General features: G+C 37.1%; 1 protein-coding gene and 1 long non-coding RNA gene across 4 annotated transcripts in view; both read left to right on the top strand.

The window, feature by feature from the left end:
• Positions 1–26,749, top strand: part of KCNQ5 (potassium voltage-gated channel subfamily Q member 5) — a 263,525-nt gene that overhangs the window by 66,530 nt on the left and 170,246 nt on the right. The gene's annotated exons all lie outside the window — the stretch shown is intronic.
• The window catches only part of LOC124418357, a 42,517-nt gene extending 15,768 nt beyond the window's left edge, over positions 1–26,749 (top strand). The window contains exon 3 of the long non-coding RNA XR_006939001.1: positions 1–26,749. This exon is cut by the window's left edge and continues 4,389 nt beyond it. This is a non-coding gene — a long non-coding RNA (uncharacterized LOC124418357).

Here is a 26,749-nt window from a genome sequence, read left to right as displayed (position 1 = left end):
ATTAAATTTGATATTTTTAATATATTGCCAAGTATATATTGCCAAGGAGAAAAAAAAAATCTGATATTTAACTTTTAATGTTTGTGTTGACTGGAAGTTCTTCTTTTCAAATACACAATTTCAATTATAGAAGTCACTACATATTTAAGACACTGTAAAACATTTTATTCTGCATCATGAAAAATCCTTCACAGCATAGTTAAGAGATCTGTCTGTTTGGCAGATGTAATTTTTTCAGGGTAGGAATACCATCGAATAAATGTAAGGAGCAATGCAGGCTTACTCACAGAGGAGCTGTCTTTAAACTTGTCCAGGCAAGGAAGTGCCAGTGCACAGAGAGGGGCCTGAAAAATGTTTCTGGTAAAATCTCAGTTTGGTGCTTTACATAATTTGCTTGTTTGCAGTGTTTCTGCTTCCAAGCAGAGCTGCTATTGGATTTTGGCATGTTTCCTAAGTTAATCTCAGTTTGCAATGTCCCAGTGAGGTGTCCTATGTGTTGTCATTGATTTACCCATGCAATGATGCTTTGAAGTGTACCAGCTGGTGATTTGTCTTGTGACTTTTACCAGTGGGTAGAAAGAAAACTACAGAGTTAATAAAAGCTAAATTTGGATATTGTTGCCTTGCTGAACCAAACACTGCATAAATGTGATGTTTGCAGTTTTCATTTAAAAATAAAAAAAGTTTCGTTTTCTTTGGAGGAGTCTGTTGGTTGTTTCCTGTTTGTGGCTACTGAGGCCTAACTAGACCAGTTACAGTTGGTGAGAGGATGTAAATGCACTTAATCATACAGAACCCACATATTTCTGCAGTGCTGCAGTTGCAGCTAATGAGTAAAAAATGGAAAATACTAGAAAATAAGGCTCAAGTGTGATCTTTCTCTTTGAGTAGTATAAGTATTCATGCATCTTTAGTGTCACTTCTTTCTCTGAAACAGAAGTTTGGAGTGTGTAAACCACTTATTGCCTCCCAGTCTGACAAAGTCCTGCTTTAATGGATTGGCTTGGCTGTTCATCATGTAATATGTAGAAAAGGGTATTTGGCCATCTGCTGATGCATATGAACTACCAGGCTTGTTGGTTTGCATCAGAGCAAATTCCCCCAAACCATCTTTTGCCTGCTTGCGTGTTACACCCTGCAAAAAATGAGTTGGCTCTTTCAATTTGAATGTCAGCAGGCAGGTGCTTCTTCCAAAAATGCTATGTATTGAAGTAGGAAGTTAAGGCCAAAAGAAGTTCTTAAATTCTTGTCAGCAGAGCATCCTTCTAGGTCAGGATGGTTTCAGACAGCCTGACAATGTGCCTGTGTGTAGTATGAGTACCATGTGTAAGTAGGGGACTTACTTTTTCAGACTCAATAATGTCCACTAAGTTCATATTGACATGATATTCTGATATGTTTTTTTGTTTTGTTTTTATTTTTCTTCATACAAAACTAATACTGTGTCAACAGCCAACAAGCGCAATCTTTAAGATTTTTCATATTTGTATGTATCTTAAAATCAGCATAAAATATAAACTTATGTTGTTCTCAAGCTCTTCCCTACATTTCCTCTGCCTCTTCTTTTGTTCCATCCAAGTCTCACAACCTTTTAAGAGAGGGCAAGCACCTGAGCGAAGCAGGTATAGAGGAAAAGCCTGTGTAATTTCTTTTGTGGATTTTTATTTAGAGTGGCTCATTTGGTACAATACAAATGTTTGTGTTGCCAGTGAGAAATTACCAGGTAGTTACCGTAAGAGCTTGATTTATTTCAGAAACTGAGAATGATAATGATAACTCTCAAAGAAGCTCATGAAAGTGCTGTCATCATAGATTCTTCCTTTTGGAGTCTGCACAGTTTAAAATAAACTCTTCTGTCCTTGGACTAAAAAGGTGAGTAAAAGGTATTCTGTGAAGGAAGTGGAGGTGACTACATCATTGTAGTAAATAGGTATCATCCTCATTCTGATGTAAGGAAAAAATCTTTTACAGTGAGGGTGGTAACGCACTGGAACAGGTTACCTAGTGTTGTGGTTGATGCCCGGTCCCTGGAGACTTTCAAGGAGAAGCTGGATCAGGCCCTGGGCAACGTGATGTAGCTGTGGTGTCTCTCTTCACTGCAGGGGAGTTGGATTAGATGGCCTTCAGAGGTCCCTTCCAACTCTCAGGATTCTATGATTCTATGATTATTCCTTTTAGAAGCTCAAGGCTTGGGTCCTTATGAAGAAATACCGTCTTTCCCACACAAAGAAATAGCAGAATGACTCAGATCTCAAATGAAAAAAAAAAAAAAACAAAAAAAAACCCGTGCTATGTTACTTTTGAATGTGTCATTTCTTTTGTGCCAGCTCTCAGGAAACCTTGCCTCAGAAGAGAAAATCAAATGAGCCATGTTGATTGGGTATTTAAAATGTTAATCCATCCCATGCCTAATGACCATTCTGGGAGAGAAGATTGTGAAAATGTTTTAGAAACTTCTGTTTCTATGTTTTAGATACTCCCAAACAAGCATATTTAATGCAGCTACCAAGCTCATAAATTTCTCGACTGAAAAATGTCGTAAGTTATGGGAAATGGCATGTAGAATGCAATAACATTTTAACATTTGTGTAGTTACCCCTTTTTGCTTGTAGAACTTGCTATCTTGTGTAACAGCATAAAAGATAGATATCAGGAAGAGACCAGCTCTGGCAAATTTGAAGCCAGTTCTAATTCTGTCCATCTGTAATCACTTCTTTCCTTAGCTGGATGTGCAGTTACCCAACGTGAGCCCTGGTGTCTCACTGAGAGTTCTGAGAAATAGTAATGACTAGTTCATACCCTAACTTACTGCTCCTATCTGTTGCTGCTAGAGTGATATCTGCAAGTAACATGAGGATTTAAGATGTAAACTCAAGTGTTTTCTCCTCATTTAGATGGAGATCTAAAAGAACGGTGACACCTGCTAGTTTAAATAATTTCCTATCTTTAAGACATCTGTGTACTTTGCTGAGGATGTATCAAATGCAGTTATTATTCTCTTTATTTTTTAATACATAAGCATAAAGTTTTGAAGTTTGAGTCTCATTTCTACATATTCTTATTTTTCATGCCACTTACCACTACTTATTTTCACTGTGTCCTGATCTTCTTTATCCAAAATATCCAATGTGCTAACTGAAATTTCATTAATGTTTAAACTTGCTTAGCCTACCTTTGAAGTGGATGAAGCAAGCTTGAACGTTATTATTGGAACTACTCCATCATTACATTATAGGTACTCTAGGGAATCTCATTTCGCTAGGCTAGACTAGGTGATTTCCAGAGATGCCTTCCAATCCTTGTGATTTTGGAATTCTGTGATTCTGTATCTTACTGCTTTTATTTGTTGCCCTTCATGTTTTCTATGTTCTGTACAATTTTTGTTATGACTGATTTTCTTAATATTTTAACTTGCTTCTATTCACAGCATCTTTAGAAGTTACTACATAGGTATAAACATGACTTCCTTCAGTTATGTATCTTTTAGATGTATCTGTTCTGTTAATCTTTGGGTGAAGTTGTAAAATTGCGGGGGTTGACCTGTTGACCTTCCATGTTCCAGTACATCTTGCATCCAGACTTCTTACACAGTCTAATATAACTCTTACAGAGCAGCTACATTCCTCAAACTGGAAGGGACAAAATGTTCCAGGTCACATTAACCTGTTGACTTGTCTCCAATAACCTGTGTTCTAGTGTGCAGAGAGGCACTTGGAGAAAAGAGCTGAAAAGTTGTAACAGAAGTCACGTAAGACTCAGACAGTAATGGCACCTATAAACTTGTCAGCTTGATGGTTCATCACTGACAAGAGAAAGACCAACAGTCATGTCCAAATTCAAAGATTCTGAAACAGACATAGTAGAAACATAGTCAACTGCAAAGGGCATCCAGATCAGGAAAGATACATCTCCTTGGATACAAAAACAAAACGAAGCCTGAGATCCTGGGGTCAAACAGAATCATTAATTTTCTAATTACACCATAAAATGTCACAGCCCTTTCAATTTTCTCTTTTCAATTCATATTGAGCTTAATTCACAGTATTCCACATCTATTATACCATAGTTACTAACATACTTCTAGCTTTATTGATAAATAACCACTGCTGCTTCTTCATGTTATGGTTTCAGACTTTGGTCTCATAAAACCATAGCATATTTTATTAGAAGAAAAGATGTTTAGATATTTTTAAATTTTGTCTTTGAACTTATTAGGAAAATACGTCCTCTATTACCTCCTTTCCTATACAAATCTGAAGATTTTAAAACATTCAGTCTTTATTCACAGAGCCCTTTTTTTTCTTCTTTTAGGTTATTGAAGATTTCTAAGAACTATTAATTTGCAGTCATGCAGATGTGTTGGTATGAGCATGTTATTTATCTGACACTTTTTTTTTATTAGATATTAAAATATTCCTTCACTATTAAAGTAAACTCAACTTACTTATGAAATCTCTCACAATATGTGCTGTTGGATTTAAGAGACTTGGGAAAAGTTAGCACACTGCATCAGAAATCGAATTGAGCGTCTACCAAAATAGAATAGCAAAGTCATAAAGGAAATGAGAAAAACTCATTGGTTTTTTGGTGCTCCCAAGAGCAAGAAATCTGTTTCTATATAGGGGAACAGGTTGATAGATCTGAAGTTTTCCACATGAATGCCTTTATTTATTTTACAAGGAAACCAAAATTAAAGAATTTATATCAGTATTTCATACGCTTATAGGGATGTTGGACAATTTCTGCAAAGATTTCCTTTACCTCCTAAATGATTTCTAGATATTGCTGTGGGAGGGGAAAAGAGGACTAAATAATACAGTGACATCAACTCCAGTGGTATTTTTAAGGCTATAAAGTTTGTTTCTACTTCTCTGTCTTTTTTTATACATGGAGACTGAAAGCTGTCATATTCGTTCTAGCAGACTGTATTTTTTGTCCTATGTTAGGAAATATCTAATGTGAACTGATGTTAGGTACCATACTGCTCAGCAGAAATGTCTGAGATAGAAATGCACAAAAATGAGTAACTTAAAATGTCTCCGTTCTTTGCATAATCAAATCAGACAATCAGATGCCCAGGAAATGTTCCTTCCTGAGAATGAGAAGACAAGACGTGTGAATGAGATCTTTGTCCATGACTTCATTTTAAGGGGCTTTTTTGTTAGATAGAGGCTTGTGAAACAGCTCATTGCACTTAATTTATGGACCCAGAGGAAAATTTAACTCTGTTTAGTTTGTAGTAATTGCCTTGATAAATTATAATTCAGTAGTTTAATGGGAATGCAGTCCTCATTATTGTATGAGGGTCATATTAAGCTGTTACTGATGCCAAAGTTGTTGTACTTTGTTTCCTATATTCTGATTTCTTCAGGAAGAATTTGTCAGATTAAAGAAAAGGTTAAATTGCGGTTTCTCCATTTGCCTTACATTTCCACTTCTGTGTTCTGTTTTGTTTTTTACATCTATTGATGGACACATTGTACATCTTTTACTGCTGTGATAGGTCACCGTATTGGATTTGAACATTTAAACTTCTGAACAAATTTTTTGTACACGGAAAACTACAAGACTACTTAAAGTCCCAAAGGAATACTCACAGTCTGACAAGCAAAGGTTGAAGAGAACAGGAAGTGGAGCATCTAATTAAATAGCAGTCATGTTATTTTGCTGCTCAAGCAAATTAAAGATGAGATATATAGTGTAACTGTTGGGGTTTCTGTCAGAAATCACTTTGTGCCATTAATGAAAACTGATTTTTCCTAATAATATCTATATATGTATATTATATGTATGTATAATACATATGTATACGTATGACTCCCCTTCTAGCAAGAATTCATAGAGTCATGCAATTGGTGATGTGCCTTACGTTATTTGTACAACTCCAGCTTTTAAATACAGTTTTGCTATTCTTAAAGCTGTATATCTATTTCAGGCATTGTTCTAACGTTTATGACATAACAAATTACATGTTGTATTAAGGCATCCTTAGTCTGTTTATTGTTTGTGTGTATATGTAAAAATGGAGCCACTAACATCCTGGAAAACGCATTTGAAAATGGGTGCTTTAAAAACCTTCTGTAACTGTTAATTAAAAGCTCTGAAACATTTGAACACATTTTGAAGCAAGGTGCAAAATGCTAAGAGGAGGAAATGAAAGAACAATGTCTTTTGCAGGGTTTGTGAAGATCCTGGCTCCAATTTCAATTTATGTGAATTATGAACATCAGTGGCAACAGCTGTTTGAGTGCTATGTGGCAGCATGTTCACGTTTTCAGAGTTGCATTTTTGCAGTTTTATTTTCAAGTTAATGTGTATTCTATCTGTAGTAAGTGTGATAAGGATTACTGCACTCCTGATCTCTGAGGTTGGAATGAATACACCATTTTATATCCAGAGAACGTGTGAGGAAATCTCAAGAAGCAGAACAATTTCTTTTCATTTTGTAGGAATTTTTTTTTTCCATTAGGATTTTAAACTAGTAAGTAAAATGTATGAGTTCTATTATATTCTAGGTTTGTGTACATATTCATTATTCTTTGTATAAGCACGTATAAGGAGGTGGAACTAAAGCAGATTGCCTTGTATTGTAGCTGCTGTGTTTCACCAGCTGCACACTCATTTAGATGGTATTTACTCTAGTAATGATTATTTTAATGAAATCACAGTCTAAATTGGTCGTATCAGGGAGTAATCCAGAGATAGTCAAAAGATGTAGTACCAATTTAGCAAACTGAGAGGGAAATGCTGAGAAGTTGGCATCCGTGGTTCTCTTAACAGGCTGTTATAAGTGCTGCACAAATATTCAGACTGAAGTGGAAACAGTACATGATCTTCCTCATCTGGTACGCTATTCAGAGACAAGTCTGGTACTCTATTCAGCAGAAGAATGCTGATCCTTAATACATCTGATATGTGGCATAAATTGCAGTTTGAGGGTGCCAGCATGAAACCAGCTTGAAAATTAGCTAGCAAGTGTCAGGCAACCATTTCAAACCACTACAAATGAGCAAAACATAGATATATTGTTCTACTTTTAGTTGAAAAGTTTTCAGTAATGTAGTTGTTTTGCAACGTCTCTTCTAAAATGAATTGCAAATGAATGATTCTGAGGCTTTTCAGGAGTTCAGTCAACATTCACATTTCTGAGCAAGTTTGAGTCCTAGTTTTCTTGTGCTACTTGTGTTGGACAACAGACTGGTAATGATAACTTTCTATTGAATTTAGAACAAAAATGGGTAGAGTTAGCAAGTAAAAATTACCATTGTGATAAATACACATTGATATTCACCTTATGTTTCCTGCCACATGAGTGAATTGTGTTCTTAGAAGAACTGCACTTGAGTTCTTAGAACCTGGGGAAGAGATAGTAGAATAGGCATTAACTTTTACTGTCAGTGTAAATGATTGAAGAATTCTGATCAGTTTGCATCCACTTTTTCTGTGTACATACACTGCTTTATGTACCTTTTGTATTTCTTTACCAAGCAATTTATGGAGGAAAGGGCCTGGTCTCGTATCCCTATGTGAGTACTACCTCAACAGTTCCCTATTTCTCCTAGACTTAGAATCAGGTAGTGCAAAGAAGACAGAGCTCAAAGCATGAATGTAATAGCATCTAGGACACTTGAGTGGGAAAAAAGAAAAAGAAAAAAAAAAAGGAAAGAAGTGATATTAGATTTCTTACAGAGGCAAAAACAGTTTCTAGTGCTTTCCTTGAACTTTATTTCTTCTAAGAATTCTGCAAAGGACGGTCAGAAACATGGGCTGCAGCTGGTCTGTGTGGAGTCCTTAAATATAAATATAGATGAAGACTTAGCTCTCCAGGGTGATTAAGCATTCTACAGTACTTGTTGCAAATGCAGGCCCTGCTACTGTCAATATTTTATAGAAGTGTTTTATTTTTATCAGTGTGTCTCGCTCCAATTTATAGGAGGGAGAGGAGGTTCTTTGAAATATGTTTGCCCGGTGTGAGATTAAGAAACAACGGTTCAAATGTTGGTCCGACCAGTTTATTACAAATGTTAATAAGGGAGATGAAGAAAGGGGAGGATGGGCACTATTACGGATTGGGGTGATGGGAAAGGGAAGGCGAGCGATAGAAAAGATAGAAAGAAGCAAGAATTGCGTAAAGCGGGGATAGTCACCACCAGGATCCGGCAGCAGTCCCGTTGCACGATGTTCCGATGGTCCGAGGCTGAAGGGCAGGAGCAGCGAGGCCGGTCTTGGGCAACGAGAGGGTGCAGGTACCGGGTGGGTCCAGGAAGAAGCCGCAGAGTAAGCCTGGGAGGAAGCAGCAGGTCTCAGGTAGCAGCCCAGGGAAGTCCGTCGGCATACGGTCCGTAGTGAGGGATCTGATGGCAGAAACCTCGAGTCCATCATGGTGAGGGATCTGATAGCAGAAACCCTCTAGCCTCATGGTTGTTGGGCCCTCTTTTATCCTCCTTTTTTTTCCTGCCTACGTGACATCCCTGGGTGCTTGAGCAAGAGTCATGTGCGTACTTCCTGAGATGGCCATCTTCCTTGAGATAAGTCCACACAAAAGACCGTTTCCCAGCCATTATCAGCAGCTTATCCCTCTCTTGTTGCCCCTGACCTTGTCCATCTGTGTTCCTTAAAGGATTTCACAACCCTTTAGCCAGGACCTGTCCATCAGTGTCCTCCAGACAGAAGATTTCTCTACCTTTGCCCAGGACTTGCCTGGACTTGTTCCTCAGCAAACTTTGAGTTAATGATATAAAAGAAAAATCTCTTACACAGTGCAATACAAACATTTTAATGTGCCTAATGTTTTCAGTCTCAACTAACTGATCACCGAGTGCTTGGCTGTTCATAGGAAACACCGAACTTCTTCAACCATACATTTTTGTGATTATGAACAATGCCTTTCTTATATTTGATGATTGATGAGTACATTGATGCTTAGAAATAATGGGCTTCTAAATATTTAGTAGTGGGCTTTAAGGTGCAGAAGCAGTTTGGGGTTGGGTAAAAGTATTGCTTTGAAAAAGAAACAGCCGCTTTCTTTCCTTACTGAAAAGAGCTCTGAACGTGATATCCACGCTGCTAAATTGATATCATCTACAAATCAGTGTGGGATATTTTAAGAGTGGTCCCTTCCCTCCACAAAAGGATTAAGTGTGAAGTGGTTTAAAATGGCATTTGGATAAAATGGCAATTCAGAAGGTAAAGATAACAGTACAGCTGGGATAGCTGTTCCCTTTCAGTTGCCAACATTGCCGCATCTTAGAAGGAGTGTCAAAACAAGGTTCCTCAAATCTCCCAAGAACTGAATCACAAAAAAAAGCACACGCTGTAGTTTTGTTTCCCAGAGTTTGAAGTGATGTTGCATTATTTTCACAGTTTCAAGGGCTGGACAGTGAACATGATTATCTTTACAATTCAGACTATAGACTTATGGCCTTACATTGTTACTAAGTACCATAACTCATGCTGAAAATAGAACTTTCTTTTGTACGAAGTCCATGTACTCAATGATATCTTACTCTAACCTTCCCAATGAAAGAAGCTTAAAGTCATTTCAGTTTTTCATTCTTCTCTCTTCAGCTTCAAGTCATATGATCTTAATGTGCCTTTCTCTCTGAAGAACTGACTTGCGTCAGAGGTTGTTCTTGTTACAGTTCTCTAAACCTGCGTTATGAAAAGCTGTTTTGTGTTAGTGTGAACTTCCACTGAAGGCAGATAGTGTAACATTTTATTTTTTTTAGTTACTAATGTGATTTTAAATTTCTCTGAGATCAGCTGTTTGAATCGAATGAAAAGAGTTTGAATCGAATGAAAAGTTGCTCTTGGCCTTCCAACAGATAGCACAAGGATCTATTCAGCAGGACTGTTGTTATTAACTCAGTTTTTTAATCCAATGTATGTCATCTGCACACACCACCTCAGAAATGAGGTAATGCATTCTCTGTCTGCATTTCCTTTTATTATGAAGTATGCATGTACAGATGAACAACGCTGAGCCAATGAACAGTTCCTGCAGCGTCAGGCTATCCATACCTTTAATTGTTATTAAGTCTTATGGTTAATTCATTATTATGATTGTGGTCATGTACCACAATCTAATTAATAGTTAGACTGCCATTAGTTTCTAGAGCTTGGGTGCATATCTAATCCTAATGCAGCAGTAAAGCTCTTTTTGTCAAGTGAACACATACATTTATTAGGATAATACACAACGCATTTGTCTGGGTGTCATTTCAGAGAAGTAATTCTAACTGCCATTAACTGCCTTTCCCAATTTGATTAATATATTTACTGAAGTCTGTAACAGTTATTCACTCATGTTTTTGGGGGAATCCAGGAGGCTAAGAGCTCTACAAGCCTGTAATTTCTTCTGTCAGCTTCTCTATTCTCTCTAGGTCACCCTGGAACTCGCTCATTTTTTCAGGACTTATTGAAAATGAATGTCAACAGCCCAAGGTACTGTTTTCCTAATATCTTGCTTTTGCCTCTGAAGAGGTACTATAACCAAAGCAACTCTTTTGTGGATAAGTTAAATAATTAGAATTGTGTTTTAGCACACTCAGTCTTTCTTTAAAATCCCACAAATCCCATACTTTACTTCTTTTTCAGGTGAATTACTTTTTTCGTATTTTTTCAGTTTTGTTTGCAGAATTGTTAACGCTTTCTGTGTATTTTTTTAGTTTATTAGTTTGTTTTAGTAATACCACTGTTTCAGTCTTCTAGAACTGTGATGTTATAGCAGATGTGAAAGCAGAACATTTGCCTGTTAAGGTTAATGGGGTTTTTGAACTCCTGTTCAGACTAAAAGACCCAAAGACATAGTAATGTTTTCTGGCATGATTTCACAGAATCACTGAATTGCACAGGTTGGAAGGGACCTCAAGAGATCAGTGCAACACCCCTGCTAAAGCAGGTACCCTACAGTAGGTCACACAGGTGGGCATCCAGACAGGTCTTTAATATCTCCATAGAAGGAGACTCCATAACCTCTCTGAGCAGCCTGTTCCAAGGCTCTGTCACCTTACCATAAATAAATTCTTTTGCACATTTGTATTCCAGTTTTACGCCATTGTTCCTTGTCCTGTTGCTGTACACCATCCAAAAGAACCTGGCCTCATCCGTTTGCCTCCCACCTCCAGTCAGATATTTATAAACATTTATCAGATTGCCCCTCAGTCTTCTTTTACCCAGGCTGAACAGACCCAGGTTACTGGGTTATTTACCTTATCACACTCAAGGCTGATTTTAAAAATGCTTTGTACTGAAGAATTCATTCAGCTTTAACTATTATATCAAGTCTGTCTCTGTGTTTAATCGGGTTTATCAGGTATTTACAAAGTACTTTACATAGTTGTACAGTATCTAACTGTGGACTTGGAAAATATCAAGTCTGCTCATACTACTTAATTAAAGTCTATTTAAGAATGGATTTTTTTGTACAACTTCATAGGAAGGAAGATATTCCTGTATAAAGCCCAATTAACATTTTGATTGCAAAAATTACTGAAATGCTTGTATCATGCTCTCTTTTTCTTTGAGACTTCAAGTGAAGTAATTACCATTCCATTGGGGAAAAAAAGAAAAAAAATAGAAAAAAAAAAAGGAAAAGGAAAAAAGAAAAAAGAAAAAAAAAAGGAAGAAAGATAGTAAACTTTTCTGAATATAGTCCAGACTCATTTGTGTGCCATTTTCAAGACCTCTGGTAAATACCATTCTGCACTGAAGTCTTGAGAGTCCACAGCTTATCATACACGTATTCATGTGCTCATCTTCCTTTAGCTGCTTCTGTGGGGAAGGGAGGAGTGTCACTAATATTTAATTAAGTTGAATGTCAGTTTTGAAGTTTTACCAGAAAGTGAACCTGAAAGCATTTTTGCAGATTATGTAAGTGAATGAATCCATTAACCAGATGGCAGCTCTGAAGTCAGACAAATCAAATATAACCTTCAAACTCTGATGAGTAAACATGAAGACCCAGTGAGAACTAATTATTCTAGCTATCACAGACATTTTTTTCTTTAATACTATAAACCTCTATTTAAGGCTGAACAAGTTACCTTTCAATTCACTGTCATCCTTGTCAAGATAAAAATACATAAAACACATGTGAATTGAAATAAGACACCTTTGGGGAATGTTTTAATTCTCCAAGAATAGTCCAGATTCCTAACCACAGGTAAATTCTTGTTTAATGTCCCTGAAAACTGGATTAGTGTAAAGTATTTTTAACTTTCCTTGTTGTGCTAGTTGTGCCCCCCCTTGGAAACAATTTCTGAGATGGTGTTGAATCCTCAAACAGACTTCACTGAAATACCTTTGGAGAGAGTACACACCTGAAAAGATAAATCATTCCATTTCAATGGTTTCAAAAGGAAATGTTTCGGCTTTTCATTTTGAAAGAATGTGTTCTGAAACCAGATTGTAAAGGCTTTTAAAAATTAAGTAACGCAAGAATAAAATGAATCATTCTGTTGTCTTTTGTTGAAAGTAGGACAAAAAAAAAAAAAATGGTGGGGTTTTCTCATTTCATTAACTGGGTGGAAAAAAACCACTATAAAAATTTCCATTTGGAGTCAACCAGAATGAATTTATCTTTCAGTCTTGCTTTGGTTTGTCTGCCTACCAATAATGGACTTCTGTCCATGCCCATTATTGTCATAGTATTACTCTTGAGTTGGTAAGTCTAATTACCAGCTTTTACAGGTAACCACACCATACGCTCATTAGAAACTTCCATGAACTTCATCTTCAAAATTACTTAGTTTTTCTTTACTTCCTACTTGGAATGGCTGTATCTCTTCTTTGGTTGGAAATCTTATTTTCAGCCTCAGCTTTGGCAGGTGGTTTGTGCTCTCCTATTTTCTACAACATCGTTGGTTAGTGGTTAAATACATTCCTCCTTCATGATTCTGTTTAGAAGAAAAAAGCTATATCCACTGTCAACTGTTGTTTTGCTGATCTAAATAAGCCAGGTTCTTTCAGTTTCATTTTGTGTTGAATATACTTCTATGGCTTCATTGTTCAGTTGGGCCTTCTTTACTCTTGCTTCAGATTAATTTATCTTTCTTGAATAGTGGCCAAAATGCACATGGTGTAGAAGATGTAGTTTCCAGACAGTCTATACTGGAAATACTTCATCTATTATAATCCGGGATCACATTTAACATTTTTTCCACAGCAACATGACACCAATGAATTTTAGCCATTCTCAACCCACTCATATGCCTCTTTTTCTTCCTCCACTATTTAAGTAGAATACTCTCAATTTAAAGCTCTTAAATACTCTCAGCTGTAAAATTCTGGACATATCTAGGTCTGGTTCAGTGATTAGATATTTTTGAATTGGCATTGACATGTTTCCTCTGTTTAGGAAATTGCTATATTCAAAACTGTAAAAGAAACCTCTGGATTTAATTAGCTTTCACCTGTCTAATTCCAACCACTTTTCCCGTATTTCCTTTATCCTAGATTTTCTTCATATACTTTCTTCAGAAGTACGTTCTGAATTCTTACAAAATACTGAAATAATTTGTTCTGCTCATGGCCCCTTTCCCCTCCCCCACCCCTCTTTCAGAGGCAGGTAAAGCATCATTCTTTCAACATGACTGACATTATTAAATGTCTGCATGCAAGCATATGTTCATTTCAGTGTTGCTCCCCTCAATTTTTGTAAAGGTTACCAAAAGGTACCGTGACTTGAGTGTCAACTTTTGCAATTGCTGCCATGTCAGATGTGGTAGTTTCTGAACTTATTTATCTCCTATTATTCATGCTATCTTTCACCTTCTGCTCTCCAGCAAAAGTTTATTTAGAATACAAATCAAATATTGACTTGGGTTTTTTAATTGTTCTGCACTGACCTCTTTATCTCAACTCTTCTCAATACTCTTCATCATCCCAGTTTTGTATGAGCCTGTGTTCAGTCCAAGTAGCTCCTCAATGGTACTGCAAAAACCATCCTATTATGTAGGATATAAACTCTAGAAGACTTACATCTTCATCTTAAACAAATTACACATCCTTTCTCATCCCTTTCTTTAGTTTTCCCTGTTCAGAAGAAATACTCTCCCTCTTTCCTTACCTGTGTCTTCAACTTATGATAAAAAAATGCTCTCAAGACTTCCAGATTATGTTTCAGTTAAAGAGGTTTAATGTACTCCTTCCAAAGCTGTGTAATATAGAATAAAATTCTTTAGCAAACAAAAACAAAACAAAACAAAACAAAAAACCAAACAAAAAAACCCACTTTTTTGTTCTTGGTTATATCTTAATGTTTTTGCGGAGTATGTGTAGTTGATGTCTACTGTGAATTTTTGATGATAAGACTGAATAACATTGAGGATAGATTTTTGAGTTAATTTTTCCAGGAGTTAATGCCAACAGTGAGCCATGCTCCAGATGTTTATAGCTGCTCTGACAGGAATGGGGAAGAATGGGAAGGCAGATTTTTGGTTCTATGTCTGAACCATCAACAATTGCTTTGGAAGCTCTTCTTGGGAGCACAGCAAAGACCTACGTCCAGATCTCAGTATTAGAACTCGTTCTGGTGAGAGAGGTGTGGTGGTGTCTCAAAGAAGTGTCCCTGTTAAGTGCAATGTCCCCCTAAGTGTTAAAATTGTGGGCATACAACCTCTTCCATGGAAGAGGCTAAATAGTTCCTTTATCTGTATGTTTACATCTGTTGTTTCTGTGCATTCTGTGGCCATAACAAAATCACTTCAGGTTCAGTAATTGGTTTCCAATGCAGTTGGATTAGTGCTGGGCAGAAAAAGGATAAAAATAGATATTTTTCAATTACGTGAGTATAAGACACCAGCTGGGCTCCTCCCTTCTCTTTAAAATCTGTTTCATTTTGGTTACTCTAACTGAACAACTTCATGAGGATAGGGAACACCTCTGCAGCAAGTAGTGTTCCTAGCCCACCATGGAGAATGCATTCCCTAAGCTGGGGACCAGAAGAGGTGTAGTCACTGCTGACACATCTTGAGCTACAGAGAAGTGGTCAAAGCCTTTAAGAGAAAACATGAGCATAGGCAAAAGGAATTTTTTCTGTTTTTAGTCTCCAATTTTCTTTTTGCTCATGTTGTCTCCCCTTTCCTGACTGCAGAGGTAACACTTAACGATTTTTATTTTGCTGAGCATGTTTCTCTTGGAAGGGCTCTTCCCTTCCGCAGAAAGGTGTTTCTGCTCATCTTTACACAAAGGATCAAGAAGGTAGCTGTATGGTTACATAGAAAGCCTTTTTGGTGCCTTTGTTCTGCTTGCCCTGTCCTCCATGTTACAGAGATTGTCAAGTATACCTCTGAGCTGGGTCTCACTCTTGGTGCCTGGAGCATCATATAGCAGGTTCAACTGAGACCTTCAGGTGCCATTGGTACCTTGTTTTCATCTAGGACAGCCCTCTCTTCAACTTTTTCTCTGACCCTTCTGATGGAAGCAAAGCATCCTCTGCATTGCGCATACCTCTGAACAGTTACTAATTGAACAGCTCTCTGAATGGCAAGGAGGCCCAAGATAAATTAATGACATTGTGACTTAAATAAACAGTAGTGCATCCTGCACCATCCTGTTTCTATTCACATCTTTTACAGGAAAAATTGCCGTTTCTATCAGAATGGGATATGTACTTTTTTGTTGTTTTTTTGCTTCTTTGTTTTCATATCATATCAGATACATAGCACCAGAAGGAGAGGGTTTTCATGAACGAGTAATAAATTACTTGTTTATAAAATTACTTAAGATATGAATTTAGTCTAAAGCATCTCTGAAGGCTAGTTTAAAACTAAAGGGTAGCAGTGTAAGTACTGTCCTTGCTTTGCTAGTTTCCTGACCGATGGTTACTTTAGACATACTGACCTTTGTTGCTAAAAGGTGGTTGAATGACTATGTGTATTTTATCTGGATTTATAATTTGGTGACAATAGGGGATCCAAAAGTTGGATGACCCATTATAGGGAACTTAATTCCAGGAATAATTTAATGGAAGTCAGTACAACTGTTCATTGGAACATCCACTGCTTGATAACATGGGTTTATCATCTGGATGAAAACTAGAAGAAATATCCCCCAAATTTGCTTCAGCTAAACACTAATAAATAATTATTTTCTATTGTGCATTCAAATAAAATAGGAATTGTATAATTTAGCATGCGTATTTGCTTTTTCTATGGTGGCACTGAGAATTAGGCTGTCAATACTAGCATGACTGCAAATGTACACACACTTTACTGTAGTGTTGTAGTACTGTATTGACATAAATGAAGGTTTTGTTGCTTTTGCCATTACACTTACTCCTGAAAACCCTGCTTGCTTTTTGAGGCTGTGAATGCAGCCAGGTTCTCTAAAATTTGTACTATTTTGTAACAGTGCAAAACAAACTTAATATGTAACCACATGGAAGATGTCATGGCCTTGAAGGGATAAGGTATTATAAGCACTGTTACCACAGACAGTTGAAAGAAACAGTGTGGGAGTCACAATTATGGGTTCAAGAACCTGTTTTTCTCTTCTTCTCCCACACATGCTCATCTCTTGCCATATTCTCTTCCAACAGTTTGCAGATTTCAAGTGTTTCCCAGAATGTCCTTCTGTTAAGGAGATTAATGCAAATATTAACAACCCAGAATCTGTCATCTGCATTTGTTGAAGGCTTATTCACAAAGCAGTATAGCAATAATATTTTCAGTGCAGAGAAGAGATCAAGTTAAGTATAAATCTGAGTGCTCACCAACATGTAGGCCTTAGGGCCATGAAGGAGAGCCTACTTAAAAGACTGAGGTCTTTTTCCTGAGAACCTGGAGTACCCTTTTGAATCAAAGTGCCTTCATTTCAGTATGTTTATATTTAGATTTTTTTCATTGATGAGAATGGAATAAGTACTGGACAGACTGTTGTTACAACTGAGCACAAAATTTACCTCTTTATAGGTCCCCTGTTCCGTTAATGTGTTCCTGCCTTCTTCAGGAAAAGGTGAAATGAGAATGTTACAGGCTTTCAAGAGGATAGGAACATTCAGTATTTCTTCTCTGGACTTGAACTATGTGGGTATTGAGTATTAAAAAAAAAAGGCAACTTAAGAATTTATTAAATGAACAAATAATGTAATTTTTCCTATGCTACATGGTTTCAGAATGCATGGCTAAACTCTTAACTATTTGTAATTGAAACAAGAATACCTTCTTGTGGCCCTGTCAAAACATAAACAACTTACTTTCTTGTGGAAGATGTGTGTCATCATCAATCATACTCAGTAAAAGTCGTCACAATTGATAAATAAAAGGTAGTTTTCCTGCACTCACAGTCTAAGGCAACTAACTTCTCTTTCATGCAGTAACTTTAAAAACAAGAGGCAGTACAGGGTTACATTTCCTCATACTCTAGCTACAAATAAGCCATTAGCATTAAGCACTGCATGATTTGCCCCCATGAATTGTGGTTTATTTAGAGAACATTTGCCAATTAAGCAAAATGAGCCTTACATTTGTCAACAGTACACTGACAATATAGCTAGCATATCCAATGAGGTCATCAGCCCTTCTAGGAAATAATAGGTGTCTGAGGAACATCATAGGACAAATCTATACTTGGCATGATCACATGCAAAGGAGTAAGTCATAAATTGGAAGTCAGGTAATGAATTGGAAGTAAACCTAGTCAGTTCCATACAGAATTTTTTCATCATAAGCTCCAGACAGTCCAATGTCTGCAATCAACACAAGCATACAATATATGTCTAAGAGAACAAGAGCCAGTATTTATTCATACCTGTGGTTTCATTGTTAATCCATGTCATTAATGCTTAGGGGTCAGAATACAAGATGCTGAAAAGGCATCATTGTCAAAAGAGCTTATCATCTTTTGGAAGCCATACAAAACCCAGGCCCATCTCTGTACTGCCAATGACGTGTTTTGATGGCACCAGTACACTAGCTGTAAGAGCAGATCCCTTCACGTTTTGCTTGGTCTCTCTCCTTTTCTCACTCACTCCCTTTATTTACTGGTATAAGGAGCTGGAAGCAAAACAACACAGTGGCTCTTTTAGAGGTAGAAGAGTAAGAGCAGCTGCTAATTTGATTGAAATGGGAAGGTGGACAGAGATATAATGAAATAACTGCAGCAATTGTTCTGAGAGACCTTACACTGTCCTCGTCACAGCACAGAAGAAGCTACATAGCTGCTGCAACCAATGCTGAATAAATCAGCAATATTGTTTTTAAAAGAAAGAGGAAATGGAGGATACATCTAGCTTAGCAAATATTCTCTTTTCTTTTTTAATGGAGTACTATGGCATACTGAAATATACAGTAATCAGAAAATAGCAAAACTGCCACATCATAATAACATTTTAAAGGTCTTAAAAACATTTATACAGCTTCTGAAGAAGACTTAAAAAGGCAGAATGGTTTAAATTTACTTACAGTTCTGCATCTTGTAACATTTCGTATTTTCCTTCACTTCTGCTTTGCTGTGAGTTGAGCTCCCTGCTCATCCATGGTTCATCCAGTGGCTCACAGACTGTGCTTTGGTGATACAAAAGTTTGCTGTCCTCTTTGTTTGGCAGCAAACAATATGAAGAACTGATAGAGCTGGCACCAGAGATCAGAATGGTACTTGTGTGCCTGTATGGACAATGAGATGGTGCACGGAGGAAGGAACAAATGGCAGCAAGGGGAAAGCTTCTGTCCATCTAATACTGGTGAGCTACCACTCACTTCATCGGGTCAATATCTATGGCATCAGTGTAGAAATACTTGAGAAAGAAAGAAAACTCTCACAGGATCAATTAAAGTTAAACCTAATGCCAGGGATTATAAGATCTTTTCAAGTATATTTAAGCCTTAGTATCTTCTATTCTTACAGCCTTCTATTTTTATAAACTGTGTTTCTTCTTGTTGCCCTTTGATTTCTGTCGATATTGTTTGATATTCTGTTTTGAAAAGAAAAAAGATTAGATGTTCCTGTGATCTCTATGACAACAGGCTTAATGCTGCTATCGCAGTCTTGAGAAATTAAGATTCCATAGATTGCAAACAGAATTGGATCAAGAACATTTGATATTACTGAAAATTAACAGAATTAAAAAATAATAAATTACAAACAGAACTTTTTGTGGTATCACTTATAGATCAGCACACTACTATGAACTTTGTACTTCAACACTTTGGCAACTACCTGAAACCTGATGAAATTAAATCTTTCTTTACAAGACCTACTTGAATTGAGGAGATGTACAATTTATTGCGAATTTATCATGTGACTATTCCTATTGAATTTTTTTACATCCTTCCAAAGGCTCCATTTACAATTAGAGTTCTGCCACATTTTTGAACTTCCAGGGAATACCAGCAGTAATGTCTGCTGTGGAAATATCGTTAAATGGAGGAATGCTTTTTAAATAGGCGGAGCTCCTATGCTTACTTTAGAGATGCCAGTAAGAACTTTTCTACGTTATCTAAAAGGGTACCCTAAAAAGTGTTCATTTTAGTGCTTAGCCCCAGGCATCCAGTGCTGTTTGAGATGCTCGTGTCTCCTCCAAATGTCCATCTGTGGCTTCTGGAAGACGCAGGCCTCCTGCTGATTGTAATCTGACAGACCTATGCCTCAAATGCCCAGGACTACCAATGTTTAGGCAACTGAATTAAGCCTTTAGTTACTACATATTTGGCCTAAGTGTGGTTATGATTTTCTACTGTATGTCATCTGTGCTTTTAATATGTCTAGCAATAAATATGGTTCAGTGTTTAAGTTAATGTCACACTTGATAGGAAAATAATGGACACACAGGTTTAGATCGTTTCAATTGCATGGCGTATCTGTAGATCACACATGTCATCTTATGAAACTGGAATAGCTCTAGAGGTATGCTTTGTTTATTCCTGCAGTGCTTGGCCAGCATAACAACCACAAAAATTTCCTTCTTTGCTGTCAGTCTGCTGTGGCTCCCTCATAAAGATTATTGCTGATGTTATTACATGTTAGTTTTTCAGTTTGCATTCATATACCTCTGTTTCAGAGAGTGACGTGCAAACAGGCTACGTGCTTTTCTTAATGAGCCTGAACATGACTCAGTTATGTGATTCTTGAGAACCTACGCTGTGGAGAACAAAGATAACAGACTATTCTGGTAGCTTACTGAGGAGAAAGAATTTTCAAATAGATAGAGGGGTTACTAGTCTCCTTGCAAGGCTAAGTACAAACTTTTGCTTCCAAGAGATAGCAGTTTAAAGTGGAAGAGCACCACTTAGTGCCCGACCTGGATGTCTGACAGGCTTCAGGGCTGGAGTCTGGGTGGCAAGGGTGATCCTTGAAAAACTGAAGTACTTGCAGGTGGTGAGTTTCATTGCGAGCACCTGTCTGGTTCCTCACTGACACCCAGATGTTTTCAAATACATGATTAACTTTGGAGAAGAGGTGATCATTGTAATTGTGGGGATCCTAGATGAAGAAGGAGTCTAGTAAAGTGAAGCTCTTAAAATACCCCTAAAAATACTTTTCTGATTAAGCCAGTCATTCTACTACAGTCAATCAAGCCAGGAAGATTAAAGTAAGATTTCTTGAAAAGCATAAAAGGAAATAACAAATGTTGTTATTATGGGTTTCTTTGGCTTTGTTTTGTTTCTTCTTGGCAATGTGTTGAAGGAAAAGCATCACCAGGTCTGCTACGCCAGCAACTTGTCATTCTGAGCTCTTTTGCAGGGTTTTATTTCTTCTTGTGCATGTATGGCTGCCATCTACTCTAATCAAACTCAATCAAGAGTCAACTGTGTTGTATTAACTATTGTTCTCTTGACTGCAGCATTCTGTAATAGATTTTTAAGATCTGCACTGACTCATACAATACATATCTAATCAAAAGCAAATTAAACTACACATTCTGACTTGACATTAATGGCAGATTAGCATTTACAGCAACAGAATAGTGATGCTTTTCATTATATAAGATCAGAAAAGAAAACAAGAGCTACACTTTGTTTGTTTTCTCAGTGTATATTATTGCTTGTCCTTAACTGAACTTTTAATTTTTATTACTACTTTTATTCAAGTTAATTTAATATATGTTGGATACTGTTTTTTTTTTTAACCCGAGTCCTTAAAATTTTCTATTTTATACAGTTAAGTGGGATAGGAGTTAATTGAGAGTACTTACTCATATTTTTATGAATTCCTCTTATAAATTATTTGTATTTTGTAGAGATTCTATCAATTTTCACTCTCACTTTGAGCTTACTATGTAACACATGTATAAAATTGTTTTAAGTAGTTGTCTGTCTGATCACTGCTGTAATACAACTATCTCTGCTCTTTTCATAGTTCCATTGAAAATGTGTGTCAGCACTTTATTTATTCATTTATTTATTTATTTTAGGGAGTTGCAGTTTAATTATAAAGAAGGGCAGTAAATTAAGTGTCTACAGAGTTAATACCAGTACCAAGGCAGAACCTATGTAGGTTAAACTAGGTTATATGGATGCTGGTCAGTTTAGATGTCTGCATTAGGTACAAAAACTGTTCAGTTAGCCTCTTAATTCCCCATAGCATGTTGTGGCAATCTCCTCAAGTGAGCTGTTGAGTTTCAAGGTGGCTTCACTTCAGTCACTGTGGCTTCTTGAGCAGGTATGAGCACAGTGTGTATTTAACAAGTGCCTATATCTGACAGACTCAGAGAGCCCAGTCCCAAATAAAGTGTCTTGTAGTGTTCCAGGAGGTGTTAGCTGTTGTCTCATGATGGAACTACTTCCTTTCCAAAGGATCTGAAGCACAGTATCTTTTTACAGAAGAAATTGCTCTTCAGTCCCTACTAGCTATCCTTCTGCATGTTTGAACAGTCAAGTGCTCCCACCCTAGATTGTGGCGATGCATAATCTTGGCCCCTGTGAGAGACGCACCTTCCCATCTTTACCTAAGTAGTGGTCACTATTCTACTAGATGGCTCTTGTCAAGCATTAAATATTCATCATTTCATTGACTACATTGGGAGCACTGAGGATGTAACTCCTTTTCATCTTCAAGAAGATTCTCCTAGTCTGTTAAAATGCAGTGTTCACTGGAATTTTGTCTGACCATTAGTTCTCATCCCAGAAGTAAGTAACATTTTCCCCAGTGTTTATATTTGAGGAGGACTGACTTTGAATTTGTTGCAGCAACACTCCAGCCAAGGTTAGAGCTGAGGGTCCCAGGTTGCCAGTTCCACCTCTTCTCTTGCAGAAGTCCTATCCTCTGCCATATGGTACAGACGGCCTGCCTAGGATGTGCATGTTTAGGGCAACCAGAACAGTGAGAGGTAGGATGGTTGCTGATGGAAATACTGTTGCAAGCGTTTTGTATTTTTTTTTTATCATTGCTTTAGAAGTAGACGATTACCCATTTTATCAGAATAAGAAGTGTCTCATAACTTAATGGCCTGAAAGAACTTGGAGAGTTCCTTTGAGTCGGCATTTGGGCTGAGTTAGCTTGTTTGTTTCTGTTGGGGATTCTCTTTTTTCTTTTGAAACTAATCATAAGGGAAAGAGCTAGAAAGCCTTCCATGGTGTCAAAAAGACAATCAAGAGGTAGGTAGTTAATCAAGACTATATTAAGAATTCCACACTTTTATTATTATATAGGAATATAAATGAGAAAGGAAACAACTGATATTTTTAATAGCCACTAAAGCAAGAAAATCATTAGCAGATATTAATATCTGCTTTATATTAGTAAATCTAAAGCAAATCATTGTCCAAAATAAATAGTAATATATTATTTGCTCCTTCACTGAGTAACAGTTTGCATTATTTATCTTGAGTCCACACTAGTGGAAGTGATGGACTTTTTCCATGGATTTACCAACCTTACACTGAAAGAAATGACAAGACTGTCACTGTATGGCTTAGTTGCAGCGTAGTGACTTAAGAAAAAATATAAAGCATAAAGTTTTAAAATTCCTGTTGCTCCTAAGCATGAATATTCTCAAAGAAGCAGTAATTCTTGAGGTGGAAATATGTGAGTATACATCAGTGGTATATCGTTATTCCCACAGCAAACAGCTTCTCAAGCTTCTACAAAGCAGCACCCTCTACTTGTGCCACTGATTGGCTTTCCTACTAGGCCACAACCTGTATTTTTGGAAAGCTAGTAGGCCCTCAAAAATGATACCAGATTTGCATATGTTACAGCATGATTGGGTGAAAATGTACATTTGACTGTGTAAATAAGGTCCTTATTTTCTTGTTATTTGTCTCTGCTTAGCACTGTGATGAACTCATGATTATACACTAATTAATAACAATACAAGTATGTTTTCCATATACTTCAAAATTATGCTGCATTGAACAGAAACCACCTAGGCCAATTTCATGGAAAAGACTTACTTTATATTGACATTTCTAAATATGACCTGAATGTAACTATAAGAGAACACCAGAAACATTATATCATCATTGGGAGATTTTTAATGTGAATTTGGTGGAAAAGTGTCTCATCTTTAAATAAACAACAGACTTCTTTATGTTATACATTCCAATTTAAAGAAAAAGATAAAAGTCTTGTGCTGCTTCGTTTTTTATATTCTATGTTGTGATAGGCTTCAGAATAAACAACAGTGTTTTTTCCTTGGCTGATAAAACCTTATTTAACAATGTTATTCTGCATGGCACACACCTGGAGATGAAAAGCTTTTTCATTCCATATTAAAAGAGACATTAAGTTGCTATTTTTTGTCTCCTGTGCTTTCAGAAGTGGTGCTTAATGATTATTTATTATTATATTAATACATAGAGTCAGAGTCCTTAGAGTTGGAAGGGACCTCTGAGGACCATCTAGTACAACTCCTCTGCAGTGATCAGAGACGCCACAGCTACATCAGGTTGCCCAGGACCTGATCCAGCCTTGCCTTGAAAGTCTGCAGGGATGGGGCATCAACCACATCACTGGGCAACCTATTCCAGTGCCTCACCACCCTCAGCGTAAAAGATTTTTTCCTTATATCTAACCTAAATCTACCCTCCCTGAGCTTGAAACCATTCTCCCATGTGCATGCATAATATTTATTGCACCTTTTTAGGGCTTATTAGCTCCATTTAATCAACTCAAATATCAGAGGGTCATTTTGTGGGGGAAAAAAAGTTCATGCTGATGTAATTTAGTTGTGATAAAGAAGAAGCTTTTGTGCCTCCACCAAGGAATTTAGATGATAATTTTACATGCCTGTTAAATATTCTAGACTAACATGCACAGCACATGAAATGAATGAATTTCCTTGGGAAAAGTACAGTACAACTATTTTTAAAGGTGCAGGTTTAGAAACAACAGAATTTTAGAAGTAATTAATGAGATTCTGATCTCATGAAACACGTAACAGTAGGAAACTTCTCATTCCAGAGCAGACAAATCTGTAAGGAAATAAAAGTACCTCTTTTACTATATCCTGTCTTCTGAAATTCTGCCCCTAAGTTGCAAACTCGTCTTCTGCCAGTAAGCCAGAAATGGAAACTCTTATGTTCACACCTTTATATTGATGCTCATTATATATCTTTATAATTTTATATTGATATTCACCCAGCTTTGTGCTTTTAAAAGGGAGATTAATTCAGTGCTTCCTCTGTTCTTATCTCTTGGATTTTCAGTTGCAATGTGTGGACCCCAAAATTCCATTTTGCATGATCAGAACATGGTGTTAAAGCAGTTAGAAACTATCTATATTCCAAAATTGATGCAAAGATAAGATTCATTGGAAAAAAAAAACCTGATATACAAAAAGTAACAACTGCTGCCTGTTTATTTCATACCAAACATTACTTTGATAAACTGTGTATGATTGATACCCATCTACTGGACAAGTATTAGGTTATCATTTCATATTAATATTATAAAACCAGATATATTGTTTTGATTTGAGGTTACACATTAGGAAAAATATCTTCTCAGGAGTGGTGAGGGATTGGAACAGGCTGCCCAGGAAGGTGGTGGAGTCACCATTCCTGGAGGTGTTCAAGAAATGTCTGGATGTGGCACTGGGATGTGGTTAGTGGGTGATATTGGTGGTAGGTGGACACTTGGACTAGATGATCTTAGAGGTCTTTACCAACCTTAGTGATTCTATGATTCTAAATATATCCTTATTTTATTAAATATATATTAGCTCCCATATGGCTTTTAGCTTTTACTGTGTGCTAAGTAAGATACACACTGTACGTTTTAAGATGCGCTGTTGAGTAGTGATCTCCTATTCACATCATAAATCACACTGATAAGTAAATAGTTGTATGCAGTTGCATTGGTATAGCACCATTAAAATTTATGAGTCTGCTTTATTACAGATGGAAGAGGAAGTTGGTACAGGTGTTTGGGTTCTTATTTTTTCACTGTATTAAATAATTACAAAAAGTAAATTGTTTCCCAAATGCAATTGCAGATGAAAAAAACAAACAAACAAACAAAAAAACCTGCAGGATTTCCCATTGTGATGGGGATCCAGATGTGGGAACTGGCACTGCATTGCAGTATATCTATAGGCAGTTAGGGTTCTAAGTGGGTTTCTTGCTTCTGAAACCCAAGACAAGAGAATTTACTGTTTAGTTACATGTGCTATCAGCTCTGTCTTCTGGTCACACTGCTACTAGTGAGAGTGGTTAGAGCAGCTGCACAGGAGACTCACAAGATCTCAGCTTCTTGTTTCCCGTGGGTTAGCTCCATTCAGACACATCTCTTCTTATGCAAATCCGTAACTGAATGTACAGATGTTTTTCTCATTGGTTGCTGTATGTTAGTACTGAAAGAAATTGGCTGAAAAAAAATGTGATGAATAAATAAAATAAGCAAACATACAATTCTTGTAATAGAAGTTAGGTGGAAAAATGAGAGTAGTGGATAGAGATCTGCCAACATACTGGTCTTGGCCATATCAGCTTCTTAAGTATGTTGGATTCTAAGGTATGGTTACATAATATTGCTAGCTGCTTTTAATTCACTGTTTGTTATTGATTTCAGGAAGGTGATTCTGCCTGTCTATTCTGTGCTGGTGAAACTTCACCTGGAATAGTGTCCAGATTTAGAGTCCTCAGTACAGGAGAGACATGGACCTGTTAGAGTGTGTCCAGAGGAGTGCCACAAAACTGATCCAAGGAATGGGATACCTCTCCTATGAAGACAGGCTGAGAGAGCTGGGGCTGTTCAGCCTGGAGAAGAGAAGGCTCCGGGGAGACCTGAGACAGGCCTTTCAGTATCTGAAGGGGACAGGCTCATCAGCAGGGTCTGCTGTGGTAGCACAAAGAGAAATGGTTTCAAATCTAAAAGAGGGGAGATTTAGATTGGATATAAGGAAAGGCTTTTTTATTATAAGGGTAGTAAAGCACTGGCACAGGTTGCTCAGAGAGGTGGTGGATGCCCTGTCCCTGAAGACATTCAAAGTCAGACTGGACGGGGCTCTGAGTAACTTGATCTAGCTGTAGGCATCCCTATTCATTACAGGGGAGCTGGACTAGACGGCCTTTAAGGGTCCCTTCCAACTCAAACAATTCTATGATTCTATGGTTTTTGCTTGAGTAATGATAAAATAAAAAATTTTTAAAAAGCCTCCATGTCACACATCTGTGACAGTCTATTGAATCCTGTTGACTTTAAGACCAGACCAGTACTGAAGTACAGCATGACCCTGCAAATCATGTGAGAATATTTGAAGTCTCTGGAGTTTTGTCTAAGATAATTTGATGAGAGATTGTGATTGGGCCTCAAGATATATAGCATATAAATTAAAAATTGATTAAGGGCTGGAGTACCTCTCCTGTGA

This window comes from Gallus gallus, chromosome 3, assembly GCF_016699485.2.
Source record: "Gallus gallus isolate bGalGal1 chromosome 3, bGalGal1.mat.broiler.GRCg7b, whole genome shotgun sequence".
NCBI lineage: Eukaryota > Metazoa > Chordata > Aves > Galliformes > Phasianidae > Gallus > Gallus gallus.
This window is presented reverse-complemented; position numbering and strand designations above follow the sequence as displayed.